We start from the raw sequence: 9,998 nt of genomic DNA on the forward strand, positions 1-9,998 counted from the left end.
CTTCACACTTTCACACTTCTCCAGAACAGCCCAAGGCACTTGGCCAACAGGTAAGTGATACCATCAAAGTTCTTGGAAAGGTTTGGGGTTTGTTGTTTTTTTGTTGTTTTGCTTTTTAGGGTGGCAGATGTGCCATGTGGAAGTTCCCAGGCTAGGGGTCAAATCAGAGCTACAGCCTATGCCACAGGCACAGCAATGCAAGACCAAGCCACATCTGTGACCTACACCACAGCTCACAGCAATGCCAGATCCTTAACCCACTGAATGAGGCCAGGAATGGAGCCCACATCCTCACAATCCTAGTTGGTTCCTTACTGCTGAGCCACAATGGGAACTCCAGAAAAGGTCCTGAATGTTCACTCATACAGGTGGGAAACCAGTATTTAATTAGAAAGGATAAATTAAAGAAACATTTGGACATGTAATCACACAGGACATGAAATCCAGAGAGAGTCTCTAAATACAGATCAATGGAACAGAATGGAAAGCCCAGAAATAAACCCAGGCATCTCAGTCATTTGATCTATGACAAAGGAGGCAAGAACATACAGTGGAGGAAAGATAGTCTCTTCAACAAATGGCACTGGGAAAACTGGACAGCTAACGTAAAAGAGTGAAATTCCAACATTCTCTAACGCCATACACAAAAATAAACTCAAACTGGATTAGAGACCTAAATGTAAAGCCACATATACTTCTCGGAGGAAAACATAGACATAATGCTCTTTGACAAACTGCAGCACTATCTTCTTTGATCCATCTCCTAGAGAATAATTCTCTAAAGGTCTCTCTCCCCTCCTTAATATACCCCACCATTTCCTTTCTCATCTGGTGTACATCAGCCCTGGGTAAACGTCTTTGACCTGTCTTATTCTCTCAGGTCACGCACCCCCAAAAAACCTTTTTATTCTCTCCCTCTGTCTTTACAAGGTCACTCGCACTCCAGGATCTCCATTCACTTTTTCCTCTGCCCCTTGTGTCTCAAGATTACAGAGGTAAGAAGAACAAAATAAACCTCTTTACTCACGACCTTTGCTTTTCTCTTGGAACCTCCCTAGTGACCAAGAGCAGTTTCAACTCTCATCCCTGGAACCTTCCACACGCCTTGGTGAATCAATTATGGCAATTCGGTGGCAATGAGAGGAGCCAGAGATTCATCGAGCGCTGCATCCGGAACTTCCCCTCCGTCTGCCTGCTAGGGCCTGAGGGGACCCCGATAGCTTGGTCCCTGATGGACCAGACAGAGAGATCGCGGATGGCAGGCACCAAACTGAAACCCCTGGCCCCCCCCGCCCCTCCATCACGTGCCGTGAAGAGATCCAGCATTTTTTTTTTTGCCCCGAACGGCAATGCTGTGCTGCTGGGTGGCCTGTGTTTTTTTTTTTTTGTGGTGTAGCTGCAGCTCCGATTGGACCCCCTAGCCTGGGAATTTCTGCATGCCACAGGTGAGGCCTTAAAAAGGAAGAATACAACAATTATACTCTAATGAAAGGAAGAAAGAAAGAAAGAAAGAAAGAAGGAAAGAAAGAAAGAAAGAAAGAAAGAAAGAAAGAGAAAGTCAATTCCTGCAGAATTTTATAACCAGACAAGATACCACCTTTGGATTAAAATAAGATGAACTGAAGAATCAGTATTTGTAGCACCCACAAACTCTTCCTTGAAAAACACAAATACAGCATTTTACTTTTCTAAAAAAAGAATAAAACAACAAGACGGAGGGACATTCTACCATAAACTGCCATGTACACATAAAAATTCTAAATATCATGAAAGAATAAGAAATGTGAAAGAATTATTCCAGGTAAAAAGAGTCCAAATAATGTGACAGTTAAAGCAATTGGAGGTTCTGGATTGAAAGCTGGATCAGAAAAAAAAAATGCTTTAAAGATATTATTGTTATAACTGGCAAAATTTGTATCTGGTCTGTGTATCAGTTACCAGTAATAAAGGAACGTTAAATATTATGGATTTGATCATTATTGTGTGTTGTGGTTATGGAAGCGAATGTTTCTCCACTGTCATGATATATGCTGAAATAATTGGGGGAAATGATTGGAATGTCTGCAACCCACACAAGAAGTTAAATGTACATGTAAAGCCAAATGTGGAAAACTATAACTGGTGAACATAGGTAAAAAGTATGTATGCGTTTAATGCATTATTGTTGCAATGTTGTGGAGGTTTGCAATTTTTACAAACGGAAAGCACAAATAAGATGAATTTTCACACTTTTTCCAATGGTTCAATAAAGAAATCAGTAATACCACGTGACTTTCTGAGACTCTATGTTAATTTTCTGAGTATCTTTCTATGTGTCAGTATAGACTCGTGGCTCTTCACAGATTTAATATATTTCAACCGTAGCCCTCACTCTCCATTATTACAGCTTTAGAGATCTTGGTTACTTTTCGTGGAAAAAAAAAAAAGTAGTATAGAGGCCAGACACTGGTGATTTAAGCTTTTGTGTGGAATGCCAACAGTAGCACTACCCACTGCATTGAGTAGTTACAGTGAGTAAATGAGATCATGCGTATAAAGCACTGTGTATACAGTCTGGTCCACAAAATATCCAACAAATGTTGTCTATCAGTATTATTATTACTAAAGTAGTGAAAATACGGGATGGATTCTCTGATTGTTACAATTCTTCCAAAATTGGTGAGGAATTTGCTTAAATTAGTTACTTCAGAAAAGGCTCAGATGGTTCACACAGGATATTCCTTTTAATTTCCCTTCCAACTCTTCTGACATCGTTTTCTTTCTTCCTTCCTTTCTTTTCTCTTCTTTCTTTCTTTCTTTCTTTCTTTCTTTCTTTTTCTTTCTTTCTTTCTTTCTTTTTCTTTCTTTCTTTCTTCTTTTTTTTCCTCTTCTTACAGCCGAATCTGCAGCATGTGGAAGTTCACAGGCTAGGGGTCGAATCGGAGCGGCAGGTGCCAGCCTACACCACAGCCCAGCCATGCAGGATCTGAGCCGTGTTTGCAACCCACACCACAGCTCACAGCAACACCAGATGCTTACCCCAACTGAGCTGCAGCTGCCAGCCTATGCTGCAGCCACAGCAACACTGGATCCAAGCCGCATCTGCAACCCATGCCTCAGCTTGCTGCCAAACCTGATCCTTAACCTACTGATTGAGCCTAGAGATCAAACCTGCATCCTCATGGATATTAGCTGGGTTTTTAACCTGCTGAACCACAACAGGAACGCTCTCCTCTGACATCTTTAATATTTCTTAAATCTTCCTTGAGCCAGACTTCCCAGCCGCATTGCCCCTGCTTATGAGCCTTACGGATGCCAAAGATACTGTGGAGTTCTTTGGAAGGGGCTCTCCAATGTCTCTAAAGATGAAGGGAAGCTATTTTATGGAAAACAAGACTTTCGGCCTTTAGGGGGTTTACTTGTGTGCCCTCTTAGTGTGCTGATTCCTTTACGGTTTGAGGTAGGTGGTGAGAAAACATCCTGGCTACCCCAAGATTTACTCTTTCAGTCTTCAAGTGTACAGACCTGAAGTTTCCAGACCCTGAATCTCATCGCCCAGTTGTCTCTGCTAACGTTCTTATTTGTTTTAATTCCAAGATGTCCTGTCTAGGGTAAATAATGATGCTATATCAGGGCCTTTCAGGAGGAAAGATAAGGCAAATTATGTCAAAGTGCCCTAGAACTCTTACACGTTGTATAATTACCGAATCCTGCTTTAATATGCCTAAATCTACTGCCTGGGGAATGCGGTAAAAATATGGATTGGGGGAATTCCCTGGTGGCTCAGTGGGTTAAGGATGGGCCTTGTCACTGCTGTGGCTTGGGTCACTGCTCTGGCACAGGGTCCCTCCCTGGCCTGGTAACTTCTGCATGCTGTATGGCAAAAACAAACAACAAAAACAAAAACAAAAAAAAAACAAAAGAAAAAAAAACATGTATTAGGGGTCAAGAGTGTGTCTGAGTTACAACGGTGGCTCAGCCCTCAGCAGATGGTTTTGGGCACATTACAGCAACATGGTAGATTTGGAGTTCCTCTTAAATGTTTTTCATTGTTCATTTTTTATGGTTGCACTCATGGCATGTGGAAGTTCCCAGGCCAGAGATCAACCCGAACAGCTGCAGTGACAATGCTGGATCCTTACCCCACAGAGCCACCCCAGAACTCCTTGGTTTCCTATATTTAACACACATATTTAAAAAAAAAACCTTGCATACATAAAAATGGATATGAAGAGGATTGCATGAATACTAGTTAGAGAATTGGCTCAAGATGGCAGATGGAGCCTTTATCTTACCATCTGCCTCAGCCTCACTATATGATTACATGAACACCAATAAGAGCCAGGAAAGAACAAAAAGAATGTGTTGATGCTCCAGATGTGTTGAGGAAATCCTATAAGCTGGAGAAGGAAAAGGAGCAAGCCTAGAGAGCAGTAAAAGTGCAAGAAACTGCACAGGTGTGAAAGTGTCTGCTAGAAGAGCATGTGGGGCTGAATCAGCCCACAGTACACAGATAAAACTGGTGTAAACCCAGCCCAGACCTGTTGCCTGTTAGAGCTAGATTGGACAAGTTCAGATGGTTGACCTTTGACTCCATCCTGACTCTTGCTAAGCATTTTGCAAAGCAGAAATCGGGGATGGGGTTGAGGCTAGAAGCAACAGAGAGGTCTGACTCTTGGAAGAGGGGAGGGCTTCACACAAAGAGGGCAAACTATTGCCACAACTTGCAACACTCCAGGCTCACCTTCCAAAATACCAGGGGCATGGATTCGTAAAAATGTTCTAAAATTGTGAAAAGGAAGTCTCAAGCTCAAAGATAAAAGAAAACCGGGAATGACCAAAGACCTGACAAGGAAAGAGAGGCATCAAACTGTACCTATGGATGAATTCACACCTGCTGAAAGAGAGACAGAGCAATTAGGAGGCTTTAGAGAAGGATGATTGTGACATTTTAGTTTACATTCATAAAAAATAATCAACTAGAGATTTTGGAAATTAAAGACTGGAAATTTGAATAAACATCTCCGTAGATGGACTGAGTAGCAAAGTGTTCACGGGTGATAGAGAATTAGAAAACGGGGGAGTTTCCACTGTGGCTTAATGGTAATGCCCTTTACTAATATCCATGAGGACATGGGTTGGATCCCTGGCCTCGCTCAGTGGGTTAAGGATCCAGCATTGCTGTGACCTGTGGGGTAGGTCCCAGAGGAGGCTCGGCTCTGGCATTGCTATGGCGTGGTGCAGGCTGGCAGCTGCTGCTCCAATTCCAACCTTAGCCTGGGAACTTCTATATGCCATGGGTGCAGCCTAAAAAGACAAAAAAAAAAAGAAAGAAAAGAAAGAAAGAAAGCTGGGAAGTTTTGGCAGAAGAAGGTATAGCTCAGAGCATCACACAGAATGAAAATGAGACGGAAAACATGAAAGAAAAGAAAATATAAGAGAACTGAACACGGACAAGTTTGAACATCTATCTAAATGGCATTCTAGAAAATGAGAACAGAGCAAATGGAGTTTTGAAAACAATGTAAAGAGAGCAAAAGAAAGAAGGGGTTGGAGAAGAAGCAACAGATTTTCCCCAAGTAAGGAATGACTTACAACAGAGATAACTCACTTTATACATTCCTGTGAAATTTCTGAGCACCAAAGGTGAAGACAAGATCCTACAAGGGTCCAGAGAGAGAGGAGAGACTGGTTATGATGAGAAGAATCACACTGACTTCACACTTTCACACTTCTCCAGAACAGCCCAAGGCACTTGGCCAACAGGTAAGTGATACCATCAAAGTTCTTGGGAAAGGATTTGGGGTTTGTTGTTTTTGTTGTTGTTTTGCTTTTTAGGGTGGCAGATGTGCCATGTGGAAGTTCCCAGGCTAGGGGTCAAATCAGAGCTACAGCCTATGCCACAGGCACAGCAATGCAAGAGCCAAGCCACATCTGTGACCTACACCACAGCTCACAGCAATGCCAGATCCTTAACCCACTGAATGAGGCCAGGAATGGAGCCCACATCCTCACAGATCCTAGTTGGGTTCCTTACTGCTGAGCCACAATGGGAACTCCAGAAAAGGTCCTGAATGTTCACTCATACAGGTGGGCAAACCAGTATTTAATTAGAAAGGATAAATTAAAGAAACATTTGGACATGTAATCACACAGGACATGAAATCCAGAGAGAGTCTCTAAATACAGATCAATGGAACAGAATGGAAAGCCCAGAAATAAACCCAGGCATCTACAGTCATTTGATCTATGACAAAGGAGGCAAGAACATACAGTGGAGGAAAGATAGTCTCTTCAACAAATGGCACTGGGAAAACTGGACAGCTAACGTAAAAGAGTGAAATTCCAACATTCTCTAACGCCATACACAAAAATAAACTCAAACTGGATTAGAGACCTAAATGTAAAGCCACATATACTTCCGGAGGAAAACATAGACATAATGCTCTTTGACAAACTGCAGCACTATCTTCTTTGATCCATCTCCTAGAATAATGACAACAAAAACAAAAATACGCCAATGGGACTTAATTCAACACAAAGGCTTTGGCACAGCAAAAGAAACCATTCATCTCAAAAAATCAAATACCTCAGAATACACCTGACCAAGGAGGTAAAAGACTTATATGCCAGGAATTATAAACCGTTAATCCAAGAAATCAAAGAAGATGTAAAGAAATGGAAAGATATCCCATGTTCATGGATTGGAAAAACCAACATTGTAAAAATGGCCATACTACCCAAAGCAATCTACACATTCAATGCAATCCCTATCAAATTACCCATGACATTTTTCACAGAACTAGAACAATCCAAACATTTATATGGAGCCACAAAAGACCCAGAATTGCCAAAGCAATCCTGAGAAACAAAAACCAAGCAGAGGGCATAAAATTCCCAGACTTCAAGAAATACTGCAAAGCCACAGTCATCAAAACAGTGTGGTACTGGTATCAAAACAGACAGACAGACCAATGGAACAGAGTAGAGAACCCAGAAATAAACCCTGACACCTATGGACAATTAATCTTTGGCAAGGGAGGCAAGAACATAAAATGGGAAAAAGAAAGTCTATTCAACAAGCATTGCTGGGAAACCTGGACACCTGCATGCAAAGCAATGAAATTAGAACACACCCTACACCGTGTACAAAAATAAACTCAAAATGGCTGAAAGACTTAAATATAAGACAGGACACCATCAAACTCCTAGAAGAGAAGGTATCTCTTCAACAAATGGTGCTGGGAAAACTGGACAGCTACATGTAAAAGAGTGAAATTACAACATTCTCTAACGCCATACACAAAATCATGAATATTTTCTCAGGTCAGTCTCCCAAAGCAATAGAAATAAGAACAAAAATACTCCAGTGGGACCTAATCAAACTGAAAAGCTTTTGCACAGCAAAGGAAACCCAAAAGAAAACAAAAAGACAACTTACAGAGTGGGAGAAAATAGTTTCAAACGATGCAATGGACAGGGCTTAATCTCCAGAATATGTAAGCAACTTATACAACTCAACAGCAAAAAAGCCAATCAACCAATGGAAAAAATGGGCAAAAGACCTGAATAGATTGTTCTCCAAGGAAGATATACAGATGGTCAGCAAACACATGAAAAAATGCTCAGCATCCCTGATTATAAGAGAAATACAAATCAAAACCACCAAAAGATACCACTTCACACCAGTCAGAATGGCCATCATTCGTAAGTCCACAAATAACAAGTGCTAGAGGGGGTGTGGAGAAAAGGGAACCCTCCTGCACTGTTGGTGGGAATGTCAACTGGTACAGCCACTATGGAGAACAGTTTGGAGATACCTTAGAAATCTATACATAGAACTTCCATATGACCCTGCAATCCCACTCTTGGGCATATATCCAGACAAAACTCTGCTTAAAAGAGACACATGCACCCGCATGTTCATTGCAGCACTATTCACAATAGCCAGGACATGGAAACAACCCAAATGTCCATCAACAGATGATTGGCTTAGGAAGAAATGGTATGCATACACAATGGAATACTACTCAGCCATAAAAAGAATGACATAATGCCATTTGCAGCAACATGGATGGAACTAGAGACTCTCATCCTGAGTGAAATGAGTCAGAAGGAGACAGACAAACACCATATGATATCCCTTATAACTGGAATCTAATAGCCAGCACAAATGAACATCTCCACAGAAAAGAAAATCATGGACTTGGAGAAGAGACTTGTGGCTGCCTGGGGGGAGAGGGACGGAGTGGGAGGGATCAGGAGCTTGGGGTTATCAGATACAACTTAGAATAGATTCACAAGGAGATCCTGCTGAGTAGCATTGAGAACTTTGTCTAGATACTCACATTGCAACAGAACAAAGGGTGGGGAAAAAATGTATACTTGTAGGGGGAACTTGATCCCCTTGCTGTACAAAGGGTGGGGAAAAAAATGAAAACAACTGAAAAAAAAAAAAAGCAAAAAACAACCCACTGAATGAGAGAAAGTCTTTGCAAATGATGCAACCGACAAGGGCCCAATCTTCAAAATATACAAACAACTCACACACCTCAACAACAAAAGGACCACCCAATCAAAAAATGGTCAATAGACCTAAATGGAAACTTCTCCAAAGAAGACATACAGATTCGCAGCAGGCAAATGAAGAGATGCTCAACCTCTCACTAATTAATGGAGAAAGGCAAATCAAAGACTTCTCTCTCTTTTAAAATAAGGCATAGTTAGCAAACCCCTAGATCTCATGTTGCAGTTCTGTGACATTAAAATAGGCTTACTTATGCTTGTGAAACCTGCATCCCTTTCAAAAAAGCAAGCAATTCTGTCACCCCTGAAACTTCTTTCATGCTCTTTGCCCATGAATCTACAGCCCTACCAGAGGCAACCACAGTTAGGATTGCTTTAGTGACTATTTTTCAGGTTCTTGAACTTCATAAGATTCACAGCATATACTGAGTACTATTTTAAGGCTGGAATTTCCATTCCCCTAATGCCTATGAGGCGTATGTACCTTGTCGTGTGTGTCAGGGTTTCATTCATTTTTTTACTGTGTCCTATCCCATTTTGTCCCATCCGAGATGGTATGATTTGCTCACTGGCAGGCCTGTGTCATAGGAAATAGCTCCATCAATACTAAAGTACAACATTTTGAAAAAGACAAGGTTGGTTCATTCTGCGTGAGCTTCGATAGGAGTAGGCTGCTTTTCCTCATCAGTTACCTGATCAATTCTTAGATCATCTAAATGCAGGTGATTCTGGAAAAGAACCCTGAGAAGGACTGCCCCTGGAGCCTTCCTGGAAGGGACGCCTCTCTCAGGTATTCCTGACCGATTCAGCTGTAAGCTTACAAGGACTTATCTCCAGATGATAAGCATGAGAAAAATATACAAAGAAAAGTCTTCAACGTCAGCTTTCCAGGGAACCTCAGAAAGAAGATGGTCCACAGAAGCTGACTGCCTCAAAACAAATAAAACCTTGGGAGGTCCCTTGTGGCACAGTGGGCTAAGGATCTGGTGTTTTCACTGCAGTGGCTCTGGTCACTGCTGTGGTGTGGGTTCAGTCCCCGGCCTGGAACTCCCACGTGCTATGGATGTGGACACACACACACACACACACACACACACACACACACACAGAAATCTCCATAAATTAATCTGCTTCTACCAAAGACCATTGACATAAGATTCTTCCAGATTTCTCAACCTACTAGTAGGCCCATTCTCCTTTACATGATTTTATCCTTTACTGTTTTGAATACATCATTCCCTTTTCCAGTTTAAGGGTGTGCGGTTCTGATTGCCCACAAAACGTTTCCCTTAACTGCTGATACCTTGTTTAGGGTATAAGGACAATCACACCCTGACTCTCTGATTTACTTCCTCCAAGTTATGCCTGGTTCAGTTTCAGCCAACTTAAAGACTCTCTCACATGGCAGCTCCTTAAAAAAATTCCACAAATGACGGACATACATTCAGCTGATGCTATTAAACTGAATTTTTAACAGTGATATTCTGATCAAC

This window comes from Sus scrofa, chromosome 2 (genome assembly GCF_000003025.6).
Source record: "Sus scrofa isolate TJ Tabasco breed Duroc chromosome 2, Sscrofa11.1, whole genome shotgun sequence".
Taxonomy (NCBI): domain Eukaryota; kingdom Metazoa; phylum Chordata; class Mammalia; order Artiodactyla; family Suidae; genus Sus; species Sus scrofa.